General features: G+C 38.3%; 1 pseudogene; it reads right to left on the reverse strand.

Annotated features, from left to right (window-relative positions):
- Nucleotides 1-3,159: 3,159 nt before the first annotated feature.
- Nucleotides 3,160-5,417, reverse strand: LOC138176095 (eukaryotic translation initiation factor 4 gamma 2 pseudogene; annotated as a pseudogene).
- Nucleotides 5,418-16,702: the final 11,285 nt, after the last annotated feature.

The raw sequence follows: 16,702 nt of genomic DNA on the forward strand, positions 1-16,702 counted from the left end.
GTGTTTTACATTTATATTCATATAATTCCTGTGTGTGTTTTGGCAGGCTTGCTGTCAGGTATTTTATACTGTCTACTTATTTTAAAACAATCTTGAATACTATTGCTGACACACAGTGTAGTTTCCATATTTTTCTCTTTTGATTAAATTTATTTTAGCATTAACTTTGAGATCTGATGACTACTCCTGCTTCTTTTATATAATAAATTCTACTCCAGTCCTTTATTTTTATCTTGTGTTTATCTCTCATTTTTATAGCATTTCCTAAAAGCAACATATTGTTGAATTCAAATTTTTAATTTGCTATCAGTTTCTCTTTTGTGGGTAAATTCATCCCATTCACATTATAAACTATAATTACTTGTTGTATATTTTCCTCCTTCCTGTTTTTCCTCACTATCCTTCTCAACCTTTTCTCATCCTTCCTCACTCTTCTGCTTTACCTGCTACCTTAGCTTAGCTTCCTATACCTTAACCTCCCCTCCCCTCTAAGAGAATCTACTTATCCTCTCTCCTTACCCTATTCTCTTGCCCTCTTATTTCTTTCTGAATTTAGAAGACATATATATATATATGTATGTATGTATGTATGTATGTATATACACACATATATGTTGTTCCCTCTTTAACCCACTCCCGATGAGAGTAAGGTTCCAGCACTACCTACCCTTCCATCTACTAGCTTTTTCTGTATCATTTTTTCCTTTTGTGCCTCATTTGTATGAGATAATTACTCCCTTTTATCTCTCCCTACAGTTTTATTTTTTTTAGAATCATTCCTTTATACTCAGCTCATCCAAAACCTCTCTTTCAAATTACCCGAATAATGATGACAGTCATAAGAGTACTGATAATATTTTCACATATAAGTAGCAAACAATTTCACCTTATTGAATGTCTCATAATTGGTCTTTAACATTTACCTTATATTTCTCCTGGATGTCATATATAAATTTTTCCCTTACATTCTGCTGTTTTGGTCACAAATTTCTGAAAGTCTTTCAGTTTGTTAAGTGTTCTTTTTTTTCCATTCAGGATTATACTTTGCTAGGTAAATTACTCTTGGTTGTAACCCCAGCTATTTTGCTCTATGAAATATAGTATTCCAAGACCTACAGTCCTTCAATGTAGTAGCTGCTAGGTCTTGTGTAATTCTTATTATAGCTCCATGATATGTAAATTGTTTCTTTCTTGTTGCTTCCAATATTTTTTCCTTAACCTGGAAACTTTGAAGCTTGGCTATGATATTCTTGTATGTTTTCCTTCTGGGATCTCTTTGAGATAGTGAACACTGGATTTTTTCTATTTCTGCTTTACCTTCTTGTTCTAGAACTTCAGGGTAATTTTCCTTGATAATATCTTGTAATAATGGATCAAGATTCTTTTTTATAATTACAATTTTCAGGTGGTCTAACTATTCTCATTTTATTTCTCCTCAATCTGTTCTCCAGATCGTTTGTTATTTTGATGAGATGTTTCACATTCTTTTATTTTTTTTTATTCTTTTAATCTTGTTCTTATTATTTCTTGGTGTCTTAGAATGTCATTAGCTTCCCTTTGCCCAATTCTGGTTTTCAAGGAATTCTTTTCTTCCTTAAGTTTTTGATTTTCTATTTCAAGTCTGTTGACTTTCTTTTCATATTTTTCTTGATTTTTTTTAGATTGCTCTTATTTTTTTCTCCCAAATTTTCCTTGATCTCTCTTTTTATTTGATTTTTAAATTCTCTTTTAAGTTCTTCCAAGAACTCTTTTTGTGCTTTGGACCATTTAATTTTTCTCTTTGAAAAAGGAACAGCTTTTTTTTTTTTTTTAGCTCTATCATCTTCCTCTGAATATGAACCCAGATCGTCTCTCCTCATAGTAACAATCTATGGTTTGGTTCTTTCTCCTTTGCTTACTCAATTTATTTATTTATTTGTCTGTTTGTTATTTATTTATTTTGAATAGCTATTAGTGCAATCAAGTTCTAGTCCTGAGGTATGGGGAATGATGCCCCAAACCTCATGTCTTTCTGTGTGTGTGTGTGTGTGTGTGTGTGTGTGAAGTATCTGAAGCCAAACTTGAACTCAGGTCCTCCTGACTCTAGGGCCAGTGCTCTATTCACTGAGCCACCTAGCTGCCCCTCATGTCTTTCTTACTGTTATTTTCTGAGGTCTGTCCCAGGACTCAACCTTGGGCTCTCTTCTCCATTCCTAAACCACAGCTAGGGGCCCCCAGCCATGCTGTCCCACAAAAGATCTTGCTCCCTGCATTTCCTAGTGACTTCAAACTATAGCTGTCTTCTCTGTCCTATAACTAAAACCAGGAACTCTGCTCTCCTACCAGTACCCACAAACAGCAGGGTCCCCACCCTTCTGCTGCCACATTCACCAGATGCTCCTCTTCACAGCAGCCACTCCAGAAAAACATGTTGCCAGCTCCAAGTTCAATAAACTGACTTTCATTTACCAGCCTTATCTGACCCAGAGCTGCTATTTGGATGTGGTATCTGCTGATTTCTCTCACAAGAATTGTTCATCTCTCAGGTGTACTAGATTTTGTGTTGTCCATGAATGTGCACACATTTCATGTATTAATGATGAATGGAATCATCTTTACAAAAAATTTTTATAATTTTTTTGTGTTTTGACCATGGGGGAGATACCTGCCTGTTGTGATAAGCAGGTCAGAGCTGGGTGAAACAGATAATTTTTAGGGCACCTTTTCTAGCCCCTTCCTCACACCAGGAAGTGAGTAGTTTGGTCCATTAAAAAAAAAAAAAAGCTGCTCAGACATCCAGGGAACTGCCAAATCCTACTGTTGCTTCAGTTCAATGAAAAGATGAACCAAAGCCTTGCATGGCCTATGTGCAGAGTTGTGGCTACAGCTTCCTGTGTATCCATACCTGCTGTTTCATCACTTGCCCATTGCCATAGGACTTCAAGGTAGGTAAAATAGTAAGATAATAAAATAATGAAATAGTTAAATAGTAAAATAGTGAATGATGAGTGATGACTTACACATGAATTGGATTTAAGTGAGGCAGAGATGCACAAAGTCATCAGCCTCACTATCTCTTCCATAGTCACTGAAGTCCAATGGCAAGATGGCCTGGGATTTAGTGGATGAATTTGGCATCTTCAATGTCTGACCAAGCTCTAAGCACTCCACAGACCTACTTCAGCTGCCTTCATAGCCTTTGGGAAAAAAAAATGTTCTCTGAAGAGTTGATTTTATCGATGTCATCCCCATCCAGTTGTCCTGGATAACTCCTGGACCAGTACCAATTGCGCTACCTGGCATTTGACCAAACATATCAGCAAGTCCTCCAAGTGGGTCCCTGTCAAGTTTCATCCTGGGTGGCATCAAAGTTCCCTCCAAGAAAAAGTCACTTTTCATCCCTTGAGCCATAGGAGCAGGAATAAAAACTCCTAGATCTTTTACTGCATCTTGATGGATTTTATTTGGTCTTTGGTCCATTGTCAAGAAAAGCTTTGCGAGGAATCCAATTGTGTTCTCAAAACTCCACACAGTATTCTGCAGCAGGAAACGAATCCTTGCTGGCAATTTCTTACTTAGTACTAAGGAACACAGTCAGGCAAAATACTGATCCATTATGGACTTGGCTCTTTCATGGTCTAACCTAGGCCTCACTGTCCTCATTCTCTGACAGAGGCACTCCAAATCCTCTCCCATATCTTTAAGTTGTACTCTCTTCTTTTCCAAAAGTGTTTTGATGCACTAATGAAGGATAGATTCATGAATAAGATCAAGCTCGCCAAGTTCTCCAGTGAATTCGATGTTCCCCCACATCTTAATCTTAGCAATGGCTCTCTGTTCCTCCTCCTCAGGAAGGAAGGGGTTTGTCATAGATATCAACATTTCTGGTCTGGTTTTCAAATTCTTCTTGTGGTTTGGAAATTAGGAGGCCTCTGAATGGTGTACTTTGCATCTGTCCTGGTTGACCTTCAGCTTCTGGGCCATCAGAGTTTGGTGCATCTTCTGTCAGTCGCAGACACAGTTGAGTATACACTGAGCTATACTTTGGCTCTGCAAGGGCCTTGTCCACAGTTAGCAATATGAACCCTTGTAAGAGGAGTTTAGACTCTACCCCTGCACTGAGGAGCTCAAGGAGACTCTGCAGGAGTAAACTTACTGAGTATGCCTCTGACTTTCCTGAAGATTGCTTTATATCGTTCTTTTCTGTTTGCAGTTGTTTGCTGCGGGGCTGGCCTCTGGTCTAGTGCTTCGAGCAGGGATCCATTTCTGAGCGTTTTGCCCTGGGGTTTTCCCCAGGAATTTGCTGTTGCGGGCAGTCTGGGGATAGTGCTAAGGGGCACCCCGACTTCCTCCTCCTCCCAAAGAAGCACCCCGCTTCTGCAGTTGCACACTCCCCTTTGGCGGCTTGATAACGGAGTCTTCAAAAGAATAATATTAATGGATGGGGGTCGGAAGGGGTGGGGGGAGGGGGAGAAAAGTGAAAACCCTCAACGGGCCTTTGCCTTCCCCCCCCCCCAGCTGCCTCCTCAGGATCTGGTGTGTGTGTGGGGGGGGGACAAAAAACAAAAAAGGGGGGCAGAAGAGGGAAGGAGCCCTGACGGAGTGAAGGTCTCAGCTCAGGGGAGTCACTGCTGCCACCTCCATAGAGCTCCAACTCAGTGCTCGAAAAAATTGTTGTCATCCAATGAGGGAAGTCTTCACATGCTTGAGATAGACATCCCCTAACTTGGGTTTGAGGCCTGTCAGTGACCCTCAACCCGATTTAGCCCTTCTACTGAGAAGGCTTTCTTTACCAAGGTAAAGCTGCTGCACATGCTACAGTTTCTTAGAGGAACCACAGGTGAAAGTTGGGTGACAGGTGGACACCAAAGGTGCATAAGCAGCCCTGAAAAGGGCTCGGCAAGCCCTCACACCAGAGATGCTAGTCTTCTCTGAACACCCCATATACCCTATAAACTGGTCTAGCCATTCTGGAAAACAATTTAGAACTATTCTAGAAATATCACTAAAACAGCAAAGGAAAAGATCCCATAGGTACAAAATTTACACACAGAGAGACATGCATACATATAAGCAGTGTCTATGGTAAAATAGAACTGGAACCGAAGCAGATACTGATTGATTTGGAAATAGCTGAACAAATTGTGTCATATGAATATAATTGAACAAGGTGCTGTAAGAAACAGACAATATGAAAAATGTAGAGAAACTTTGGATGACTTGTGTGAACTGATACAGGACTTGGGTAAACAGAACCAAGAAAACAATCTACACAATGACTTTAATATTGTAAGGAAAGACAATGCTGAAAGATATGAGAACTCTTGTCAATGCACCAAACTTGACTCAGAAGACAATGAAAGATATATCCCACCTCTGGGCAGCAAGATGCTAGACTTCAGTGCATAAATAAGGCATAGGTCATCAGACATGGTCATTGTGTTCAACGTCTTCACTTTAGAAAATTTCTCTTCTTGGAGTCTATTGACAAATGACAACAAAGATTTTTTAAATTATCAATAATACACATATTTTAGAAATATAATTATAACCTATATATGTCAATGAGGAAATATTCTCCATCTACTAAACTTTAGCATCATAAAATTTAAGAACTTAAAGGAAGCATGAGAAATCATCTATTTTTACCCTCTCATTTTACATATATAAATGAAAAGAGCAGAAATTGAAACTCAGAAAGACAAAGTGAGACACCCATTTGAGGAAAGACATGAACAAACTGAATCTTATCCAGAGATGACCAGGATGATGAGGTGACTAGAAACCATGCCATATGAGACTTGAAAGAATTAGTAATGTTTATTTGGAGAAAAGAAAATTTATGAGGGATGTAACTGTCTTTAACAATTTCGACTCCTGCTCAGTGGAATAAGGATAAGATTTATCTGCCTTATCCCAGAGGGCAAATCTTGGAGTGATGCATGGAAATTTCAGAAAGGAAGATTTTGGCTCAGTGAAACACCAACAAAATATTTCCTTACAATTTCCTCTCTTAAATTAAAATGGACTGCTTTGGAAGATAGTGAGTTTCTCTAAGCTAGAAGTTTTCAAATGAAAACTGACTCTTCTTGGAGGTGTAGAGAGGACTCCTGTCCAAGAATGGATAGAATTAGAGTAGGTAGAAAAATCAGATAACCAATTAATAAACATTTATTAAACACCTACTATGTGCCAGGCACTGTACTAAGTGCTGAAGGTATAAATGGTGGCAAAAGAAAGTCTCTGCCCTCGAGGAGCTTACAATCTAATTAAAACTAAATAAATTAAGATAATTGACTTCTAACTGAAGAATAAACAGAAGTTAAAGTATCTCTAAGATTCTGTCCCATCTTCTGATTCTTTACTTCTTAGTGACTTGAGCATAGTCAAACAAACAGGGGTGATTTCCAGTCACCCTGATATGTATCTCACCACTAGACCCAGATGGCTTCAGAGGAGAAAGTGAGGCTGGTGACTTTGCACAGCCCTCCCTCACTTAAATCCAATTCACTTGCAAGTCATGACATCACCTTCCCGATGTCATAGTCCTTTTCAAGAACTAAGGACAAACAACAACAATAACCACTTGTGAGTCAAATAATCAGTTAGTGAAAGAGCCAGAATGAGAACCCAGATCTCCTGACTTTCATTCCCAGGCTCTTTCCTCCTATCACAGTGCTTTTTTAGACACACTCTTTCTTGGGACTACTGCATAAAGTAATACAGTGTGCTGTCTGGAAGCAATTATTACAGCAATTTGCTTTTCCGCCTCATTTCAATGCTCTAAGGGCATTTCTATATAACCAAGGTAAATCAGAAGGTTATATAATTATCCAATACATTGGGGGCATCTAGTCAGTCAATCAGAATGATTTGCTGGTGGTTGGGGAGGGGGTAGAAGCAATGAAAGCTGTGGGTGCTAATACAGGAGGGAGCTATGAAACAAGAATAATTTTCTTTATTATAATAAATCATCCAGAATGATTAGAAAGAGGTCCAAATTTACCGCAAGTTGTATACATATTCTACTTTGTTTAAATAAGTGGACATGATATTTAGAAGAAGCACAGTGAGGTCACTAACTTTCTTTTTCCAAGTTTGTTCTCCAGGGTACACAGCACACAATCCTTAAGACACGCAACGTTCTTGTGATGGTTTGATTTTCATGACCATAGTAGAAAGAGCACTTAGGAGTCAGGAGACAAGAGTCCAGATCCCTGCTCTGCCACTAACTAACTGTGTAATATCTGTGAAGTCGCTTCACCAAAGGGACCCTCTATCTGTAAAGTCAGGAGGTTCATTAAATCAAGTGATCCTTAAGGTCCTTCAAGCTCTACATTTTATGATTCTCTCCTTCATATTCAGGAGGACACTAGAAAAATGTAATCCTGGGAATAGAGGGGCAGAAAGCTCTTCTTCTGCCCTCTCAGATTTATCGCTTAAATTGGTGTCACCTCTGTATAGAAGAAAGAATTGCTCTCTGGCTGCAACTGTGTATAGACAGACAGACAGACAGAACAGAGATTGGCATTGGCATGGTTGTAGATATATACACATATAGCAGAGAACCTTCTCAATACTGTTACTAAGAGGGATAGGAAGAGAAATTTGAAAAATAAAGAGGAGAACTAACTACCTGGCTGACTTACTCTCCATCTTCCTTAGGCCCTTCTCCTTCCCACCCTCCCCCTTCCAGGGTTGTCAGTTTTCCTGTAGTTTATATTAAGGGAGATAATACAAGGACATTGGGCATGAGGTAGACAACCCCCAAAATGTTATGTTCACTAATGCAAGTATGTGATGACAAGAGTGATTCCTTCAAACTCAAGTATAGAAAAAATGGAGGAGCTTCTCTACAGGTGAGAGGTGAAGAAAAGGTGAGCATGGGGAGGATATGCCAAACCTTTGTTATAACTGACAATCCCCTTTTTATCTCAATTTCAGTAATAACAAATTTAAATCAGGTCACAGAATTTAGAGTTAGAAGGAAAACTACTTAGTCCAGTCCTTCTTTTTGAAAAAAGAAAGAAAGAAAGAAAGAAAGAAAGAAAGAAAGAAAGAAAGAAAGAAAGAAAGAAAGAAAGAAAGAAAGAAAGAAAGAAAGAAAGAAAGAAAGAAAGAAAGAAAAAGAAAGAAAGGAAGGAAGGAAGGAAGGAAGGAAGGAAGGAAGGAAGGAAGGAAGGAAGGAAGGAAGGAAGGAAGGAAAGAAGGAAAAAAGAAAGAAAGAAGGAGAAAAAGAAAGGAAATTGAAGCCCCAAGACTTATCCAAGATCACACATGTAGTAAACAGAAAAGATGCAATTTGAACCCAAGTTTTCTGATTCAAAGTACAGTGTTTTTTCCATTGCTCCATACTATCTAAGTGAAGTGGATAATTCAAACAATTAAGTGATTAATCTGAGGCAGCAAGGTGTGATCCTCTTTCATTTAAAAATGGTGCCCAGGGAATTCTGATAATCATTTCCCACCTGGCTACTTTCCCAAACTTCATCACATCCAGAAATCCATTATTCTTCAAGATTAAATCAACTCAGAAACTCATACCTCTTTAGATCATTTCCTACCCTGGATTTATGACCTTCTACCCCCTCTGTTTTTGACTCCTTTTTATGTATTGTCTCCCCCATCACACTCTGGGCTCCTTGACCTAGGGACTGTCTCAAGTCATATTTTTGTATCTCCAGTGATTAACACAGTGTCTGGCATATAATAGGAGCTTAACAAATGTTGACTGACTCTCTCACTCTCTATGATGGAAACACCAATGGACCTTGAATGAAAACATGAGGATTCAAGTTCCTGTGGAGAACCTTAGATGTGGTAACAGCAGATCTGGGTCCTAGTCTTAACCTTTTTGCGGGTACTAGCTATGTGACCTTGTACAAATAGCAAAATTTATCTGAGCCTTCATCTTCTTATCTACAAAATGAAGATAAAACTTACACAGCTTATTAACAGGAGTTATGAGGAATGAGATAATATATGTGGAAAGCCTTTTTTTTTTTAAAAGCATTTGGGGTTAAGTAACTTGCTCAAGGTTACACAGCCAGTTATTTCTGGGTGTGGTGCCAAGTATCAGAGCCCAGATTCAATCACCAGGTCATCCCGACTCTGGGCCCGGTGCTCTTACAGCTGAGCCACCTGGCCACCCCTAAGCAATTGGGGCTAAGTAACTTGCTCAAGGTTACATGGCCAGGTGTTTCTGGGTGGGTGCTAAGTGTCTGAGCCCGGGATTCAATTCCCCAGGTCATCCCGACACTGGGGCTGGTGTTCTTACTTGCTGTGCTACCTGGATGCCCCAATGTGGAAAGCCTTTTAAACTGTGAAGATGAATATAAGCTATTAGAGATTTGCACTGTCAGACTTCAAATTACACTATAAAGTGGTAATGATCAAAACCAGCTGATGCAAGTTATTCTGATACTCTGGTGTATCTGTGATCTCATTAATGTTGGTGTTTCCTCCCATAGTGCTGATCACTACCCATCCATTCCTACCCATCCTGTATGACTTGTTATGTTCTCTAGTAAGTTCACCACAGGGGAGCCACCCAACTTGTTGATGGTCTTCCTTATATTTTTTGTCATTATAAGAATACCAATGGAGTACTTGGGCCGTACATTGGTACTTCTCCCTCTCGTATCTTCTTTTATAGTCATATATTTCTTTGATGAAATCCTTTGCCTTCTTCCTGCATAATTCTTTAATTGCAATTTGCTGCTACCAATTCACAACCAATATATACCTTTGGGTAATTGTTATCAATTAAAGTTTTAAAATATTGTAATGTTCCATGACATACAGTTATATGATCTGTGGAGAGAGCACTGGACTTGGAATCAGGAAGATTCATCTTCCTGAGTTCAAATCTGTCCTTAGCCACTTACTAACTGTGTAGCTCTGGACAAGTCACTTAAGCTTCTTTGCTTCAGTTTCCTCCTCTGTAAAATGAGCTGGAGAAGGAAATGGCATACCACTCCAGTATCTTTGCCAAGAAAACCCCAAATGGGATCACAAAGAGTGGCTGAAGTGACTGAAGCAGAACACAGGTGTTACAAGGTGTTTCAGGTAGAAAATCAGAGTCCTTAAAAGAACCATACAATTTCCCAAAGTAACCTGGCCTGTTCTCCTGCTTCTGAATGCTGAACTTAGATCATTATCCATTTTCAGTGTCTCTCCAAGATAAAATATGCTGATGGATAAACTCTATAGGTTTTCCATCCAACTATATTTCATAGCTTATATAGAAAGGAATTCTTCACCCAATTAGTTTTTCCTATATGGGTGGATGTATTTCATTTTAGAGGGGTTTGCAATATTCTGGGGCTTAATGCAATGAATTCAGCATCATCTGCAAAGAGCATCTGGAGTATTTCACCATTTATAGGGAATCTCTTTTTGACTTAGATGCTGCCCTGGATATCCTCCCTGAGACTGACAAACACATTTGGTAAGCATATGTTTCCCTGGTTTATGTCACACTTGATATTAATACTCAAAAGGTTGTCAAACAAGGTAATCTCTGCTATATTTTTTTTGAGGAAACTTGTATAATTTTGACATATGCATGGAAGACACCTTGTTAGAAGACAGCCTTTAAAACAACATTTTAGTGTACTAAATAAAATGCTTTTATATAATCAATAAATAATGCTGGATAAAATGAAAAGAAAAATTATTCAATGTAACAGAATATAAAATTCAAAATTAGAACCAAAGATATAGAGCAGGTTAGTACTTGATAAATTCATGATTAAAAAATAGTTTAGGAAATCAAGTCATTATTAGGGTCCAACTTCTGAAAGAAGCCAATTTTCTTATAGGCAAAGGAAGGGCAATATAGAAACTCACTAAATGTCTTGGGAGATGTAGTCTTCCCAGTCTGGGGAGAAATGGAGCTATCATATGGCTGGCTATAGGATGACCTGGGAAACTTTTGAATTAGTGTTGTGAGTTCTGAGTCAGGGAGATGTCCAGTTATATAGATGATATTATAGATAAGAATGACATTGAACTTTTCCAGGTTCTGACAAAGCAGCAGTATTCTTATTTAATGGAGGCAGAGACAAGAGTGGTGACTAGATTGAGAGGTAATTTAATCATTAATAAACTTTCCTTGGCTGAGAAGTCAGGCAGCTGATCAAATGCCTTCTCTTCCATTCTACTTTCTCTTCCTTTCTCTCCTTATCTAAGGAGGTAGGTTTAAATCCAGATTTCCCTATCTCTTTTCAAGCTGTTCATTACTATTCCAATAGTACTTAAAACTTGATTTCTCTTAATAGAAGATGAGCTTCATCTGAATTGTTCTGTGCGTATGTCTTTATTGTGTTCAACAGTACAAATAGGGAAGCATTTGGCTGTTGGACTAATTTAATTAGCTGAGATTTAATTGGCTGGGATGTTTCCTTTCCAGCTTAGTGGCGAAGCCATTTAGGAACTTGATGAGCTGTTATAATTTTATTAATACTGTGTATTGATCATCATTATTTTTTAAGTCCTTTCCAAATTAGCAGAGGAAAAAATCCCCCAAAAGATCTAGGCCATTTCCTCTGGACAAAAGCAATTTGTTCTTAGCTTTAGCAGATCTCTTTAATATGGTTGCTAGAGGATTAATCTCCATCGAGGTGGAAAGAGGTGGGAGAAGGTGGGAAAAAGGAGAGGACTAAAACTGTAGAGAAGGCCATGCCTAAATTCAAGTCTCTAGGCAGACACAAGTGGGTCCTGGAGGATTTAGATCCTTCCATTCCCAGAAAAAGATCTATTATCCAGCTAGCTATCTTCCACAACAAGGACAACTGCAGGTGACAGCATGAAAATAAACAGACACAGTATATATGATCAAGTAGTTAAAAAAAAAGAGAAATACAATTGGAATCTGTTCAAAATCTCTAGTTGTTAGAAAAAAAATGCCAATTAAACAACTCAGAGATATCACTATCCAATAAATTCATTAAAAAAATTTCAAAATCACAAAAAATTCAGTGCTGGCCAGACAGTAGAGAAATAGGTATACTCCTGTAAAGGTGGGACTCTACTGATTATCCCACCCACTTAAAGGTAATTAACTTTATTAGATAAGAACACTTAATTGAATCAGCCAATTGTACTCAACCTGAGTATGAACAGGGCCTGTAATCTCCTTAAATTAATCAAAGTCAATGTGTGAGAGACTTGGTCATGACCTAAGGAAATTGTATAAAATAAAGGAGACCAGAGATTCCAAGGATCTGTAAGCTACAGAAAAGAGTAGAAGTTATAGAAGACAGTGTGGTTTTATAGAACTGTGCCAACAATTGGCCACCATGGGAAAACCAATTAAAGGAGAAATGATATGACTCAGATACAAAAGAGAAGGAAGGTATTGAGTTGGGCCATAGCCCTCCATGCATCTTGGAGTAGAAGACTCAAGTTGCCACCATTAATATAGCTACATGCTGAAGGACAGTGAGAAATACTGAAAAAAGCTCTGCTCTTTTACTAGTGTTCCTTCTTTAGTTGTATCAATAGACATTATAATATAATCCACTGTTTTGTTATCCAAACCTTTCCAATAACCTACAAATTTGCCTCTACCATAAAGAAGCAATGGGTTAACTAAAAATGGATATAAATGGAAGTCTAAGCAGAGAGCCCAACCTCTGCCTAAATGTTAGGAACTTCCCTAACAATGGACTCAGAATAATTGTGAACGAATTCATAACTTTTCATTTAAAATAAACTATGAAATCACAGAGGAGGGAATCATTATATTGATTCTAGGATTAAAACAAGCTAGTTATCATAACAGAGTGTCATATTGTTAATGCTGCTGGTAAAACTGAATTGGTACAAACCCTTTGGAAAGCAATATGGCCTTATACTATGAGAAATATATAATTGTTTGTATCATTTAGTCTAGTGATCCCACTAGTAGGACTATAACCTTAGGGTATTATTGATAGGAGAAAAGAAAACTATTATCTATGCAATAATATTTCCAGCAGCACTACTTTAATAGCAAAAAAGAAAAAGGAACAAAAGAGAAGAAAGAAATAAAAAGAAAATATGGGGATAAAAAAATCATAAATCATTGAAGAATGGCCAGGTAGAAGAAGATGAATGTAAGAGTGTGGCCTAGTCCTATAAGAATACTGTCAGAAATTCTAAAATTCAGAATGAGCTGAGTTTGGTGAGGAAAGTTTGATGAGGACAAAAAAATTTTTTTTTTCCAAGTTACATTAAGAGAACAAGAAGGATCCAAGAAGGGATAAGACCTTTCTGTTGGGTAGATGGGACGGTGTTAAGGGAAAACAGAGAGAAGGCAACGGTGTTCAAGTCTTATTTTGTTTCCATTTTCTCTGCAAAGGAAAATGGCCTTCACAATGGAAATAACAGAACTAAAATTATTAATAAGGAGTTGATACTCAAGATAAATAAGGAGGTAGTAAGTGAACATAGCATGACCTTTGATGAATTCAAGTCACCGGGCCCAAATGAACAACATCCTTCGACCCTAAAAAGAACTGGAAGATATAATTTCTGAATCAATAGTGGTAATACATGAAACACCATGGAAAACAGGAGAGTTATCACCAGATTGGAGAAGGCAAATATCTCAATTTTCAAAATAGGGAAGAGATTTTTAGGGGGTCATGTGACAATAAGATGGAAAAACTGGACATTTTCTCTGTTCCCTATGACCTTTATAGCCTCTCCAAAACAAAAATTGTTCTGCAAAGATAAAGCAACCTTAGCTATCTCCATGATCCAAGACACAAAATCTAAAAGAAGATTTTAAAAAATCAAAAAAGGAGAACAGATACTGAAAACTATAGGTCAGAAAGCTTAACTTCTATTTCTGAGAGAATTCTAGAATAGATCATTTTTTTAAAGCAATAGGGGTTAAGTAACTTGCTCAAGGTTACATGTCCAGTTATTTTGTGTGGGTGTTAAGTATCTGAGGCCAGAACTGACCCTGGGTCTCCTGACTCTGGGGCTGGTGCTCTTACCCACTGCACCATTTGGCCTCTTCTAGAATAGATCATTTTTAAAAACAGCAAATATATAGAAAGGGAAGAGATAATTACAACTAGCAGTATGTCTTTATCAAGAACAAATACCTATTTTTCTTAACAGGATTACTAAACTAGTAAATGAAGGGAATGTGGTAGATACAGTTTACCAAATTTTAGCCAAGCTTTTGCTAGAGTGGCTTGTGCTATTCTTGTGAGGGAGATGGAGTGATACTGATTAGATGATGGTACAATCGAATGGATTTAGTACTGGTTGGATAGCTAGACTGAAAGAGTAGTTGTTGATGGTTCAGTAGTTCTGCAGTATGATACCCAAATGGAGCCGTGTAAACATTTTTATCAATGACATAGATAAAGTGTTGGAGAATATGCTCATCAAATTTGTAGATGATACAATGCTGGAAGGTGTTTGAAGGGTTGTCATGTGGAGAAGGGACTAGATTTGTGTCATTTGTTTTATGGTTGGTCTCTCTTCATCATAGTCTACTCATTGTCAAATTGATTCTCCCAAAAGAGAGGGTCAAGTCTGACCAAGTCATAATCCTGCTGTTCAATAAATTCTAATGACTTCCTATCACCTTCGGGGTCAAATATAAAACCATCCCATCAGCATTTTCTGAATACTCTGCAGTCTAGTGACACTAACCTAGTTGCTGTTCCTCACACAAGACAGTCTATCTCTAGACTATAGGCATTTTCACTGGTTGTCCTCCATGCCTGGAATTCTATCCCTCCTTATCACCATCTCTTGGCTTCCATTTCTTCATTCAAATTTCAACTAGAATTCTACTTTCCACAAGAAGCCTTTCCTGATCCCTCTCGTGCTAGTACCTTCCCTCTACTGATTATCTCCAATTTATCCTGTATATATCTTGTTTCTACATAGGTCTTTTCATGTTGTCTCCCCCATTAGACTATAAGCTCCTTAAGAGCAAGGACTCTTTTTTCTTTTTCTTTTTTGCTTAATTTTTTTGCCTTTCTTTGTATCTCCGATGCTTACTTAGCACAATGCATGGTACACAGTAGACGTTTGATAAAATATTTGTAGGCTACAGAGAACAGAACCAGGAGTAAGAGGTTGTAAAGCCAAGTACAAGCAGCTCTCCAGAGGACTGCTGCTGTGAATAGTTCTCAGATCCTGATCACAAAGCATGGTCAACTCTCTATTTATTCAGCAATAAACTAATGCAAAATATTCACAAAAACCAAAGTACAGCATTCACAATGATATAACAACTTATCACTAAAGTGACCACATAGTTTTAAACAAAAGATATCATTCAATAAGTCCTTAACTCAATGATCCTTAAGGAGCAATCCTTCTTAAGGGACACAAAGTATAAAAGTCAAAGTTTTCACACCCCTAGGTAACAGTCTTAATTTCCCAGTCAAAAAGTCTCCTTTCTTCTTAATTGGAGATTAGTTTCCAATCATCCTTAACTCAAACATCCTTAAGGGGTGTAAGGTACAAAGTACAAAGTTCTCCCACCCCTAGGCCACAGGAAATCATGTTCTTCTCATTCAGCACTAAGTACCCACAGAAAGAGCTTTTCAACTTGACTAGAGGCTGGCTCCCAGATTCCATAGTTCCTCTTCCATAGGTCCAGCTCTTTACTGAATTTACCCAGGCATCACCTGGATTCACAGGTCAACAGCTTCTAGCTCCTGTTCCAGTTCCTGTTCTAGTTCCTGCTCCAGCTTGAATGTCCCGGTGACCCATACAGTTCAAGTCTTTTGAAGTCTCTTTTTCTGGGGAGAGAAAACTTAGACCCACAATAATATCTACACACATCAAGCTTAGCAGAGTTACAACAATATTCACTCATATTGCCAGCACTATCATCAATTCACTTTCTGCCTGTGCAATCAACGCATACCGGAAGACAGGGTCTCTATTTTAGAAAGCAACACAAATCATCAGTAAAGTCCCAGGACCTCCTTCAGGACTTCTGTAAACAGACAACAAGAAAGTCCTCTTTCAGGGCTTCTGAACCAGCAGTAAGGTCCTAGGGCTTCTGTAACAACAGCAATGTCCTCTATCAGCAGACAAATCTGACAAAGTAATATCAACACAGATAGACAAAGTTCTGGTGCCATAGCCATGCTTTCTACCAGTTCTTCTCTGTCCCAGCTTGGGCTTCTCCTTATATATGGTAGTTCTCCTTCTTGTCTCATCCTTCCTGTTTTGTCAGCAAGTTCCTCCCAGCTTCAAATCACAAGGTGATCAAACAAGGTGATAAATACTTAAGTAACTGAAACAAAGTGCTAAGTACTTTTTTGCTTGCCATTACAGAGGTGAAGTTGTAAAAAGGCAAATTTAAGTTCAATGGCAAGAAAAACATTAAAAATTAGAATATCCAAAGTAGATAAAGGCTGACCGTAGAAATGCTGTACTTCCCCACCCCCACCCCTGCCTTGCTGGTCTTCAAGCAGAGGCTGGACAAAATGTTATCAGGTATGCTATGGTAGGAATTCCTCTAGTGCAGGTCTTCTTAAACTTTTTCCACTTCCAACCCCTTCAGCACTTCTTCAACTGTGGGTTGCAACCCCATATGGGACGGATTGTACTACATGACCACCAAGATCCCTTTTTACTTTCAATTCTGTGATTCTGTAAAACTTTGAGATAATTTTTCCTTCCCAGCAAGCATCAATTTGCCTTTCTGCAGCTCTTCCCCACGGTTTCTGGTTCAGCCCTTCCCAGTCAGTCC

The sequence above is a fragment of the Petaurus breviceps genome, unplaced genomic scaffold, assembly GCF_028583685.1.
Source record: "Petaurus breviceps papuanus isolate PSGF00001 unplaced genomic scaffold, PetGlider_PUasm1.0 81, whole genome shotgun sequence".
NCBI lineage: Eukaryota > Metazoa > Chordata > Mammalia > Diprotodontia > Petauridae > Petaurus > Petaurus breviceps.